This window comes from Arachis hypogaea, chromosome 10 (genome assembly GCF_003086295.3).
Source record: "Arachis hypogaea cultivar Tifrunner chromosome 10, arahy.Tifrunner.gnm2.J5K5, whole genome shotgun sequence".
NCBI lineage: Eukaryota > Viridiplantae > Streptophyta > Magnoliopsida > Fabales > Fabaceae > Arachis > Arachis hypogaea.
Window position 1 is genome coordinate 42,326,543 of NC_092045.1, and position 1,189 is coordinate 42,327,731.

General features: G+C 41.2%; 1 non-coding gene across 1 annotated transcript; it reads right to left on the reverse strand.

The window, feature by feature from the left end:
* Window positions 1-320: 320 nt before the first annotated feature.
* On the reverse strand, window positions 321-428 carry LOC112718945 (small nucleolar RNA R71). The gene has a single exon (XR_003161270.1). It is a non-coding gene; the product is annotated as a small nucleolar RNA R71 (small nucleolar RNA).
* Window positions 429-1,189: the final 761 nt, after the last annotated feature.

Here is a 1,189-nt window from a genome sequence, read left to right on the forward strand (position 1 = left end):
GAAGCATCTCTATCCCTGCCATTGGAGCAAACAACTTTGAGCTTAAGCCTCAATTAGTTTCTCTAATGCAACAGAATTGCAAGTTCCATGGACTTCCAATGGAAGATCCTCATCAGTTTTTAGCTGAGTTCTTGCAAATCTGTGACACAGTCAAGACTAATGGGGTTGACCCTGAGGTCTACAGACTGATGCTATTCCCTTTTGCTGTAAGAGACAGAGCTAGGACATGGTTGGACTCTCAACCTAAAGAAAGCCTGGACTCTTGGGAAAAGCTAGTCAATGCCTTCTTGGCAAAGTTCTTTCCACCTCAAAAATTGAGTAAGCTTAGAGTGGAAGTCCAAACCTTCAGACAGAAGGAAGGAGAATCCCTCTATGAAGCTTGGGAAAGATACAAACAATTGATCAGAAAGTGTCCCACTGATATGCTTTCTGAATGGAGCATCATAGGTATTTTCTATGATGGTCTCTCTGAACTGTCCAAGATGTCTTTGGATAGCTCTTCTGGAGGATCTCTTCATTTGAAGAAGACGCCTACTGAAGCTCAAGAACTGATTGAAATGGTTGCAAATAACCAATTCATGTACACTTCTGAAAGGAATCCTGTGAACAATGGGACTAGTCAGAAGAAAGGAGTTCTTGAGATTGACACTCTGAATGCCATATTGGCTCAGAATAAAATATTGACTCAACAAGTCAATATGATTTCTCAAAGTCTGTCTGGGATGCAAAATGCACCAAGCAGTACTAAGGAAGCTTCATCTGAGGAAGAAGCTTATGATCCTGAGAACCCTTCAATAGAAGAGGTGAATTACATGGGAGAACCCTATGGAAACACCTACAATCCTTCATGGAGAAATCATCCAAATCTTTCATGGAAGGATCAACAGAGACCTCAACAAGGTTTCAACAATAATAATGGTGGAAGAAACAGGTTTAGCAATAGCAAGCCTTTTCCATCATCTTCTCAGCAACAGATAGAGAGTTCTAAGCAGAATACCTCTGACTTAGCAACTATGGTCTCTGATCTGATCAAAACCACTCAAAGTTTCATGACTGAAACTAGGTCCTCCATCAGAAATCTGGAAGGACAAGTGGGTCAGCTGAGCAAGAAAATTACTGAACTCCCTCCAAGTACTCTTCCAAGCAATACAGAAGAAAATCCAAAAGGAGAGTGCAAGGCCATCAACAT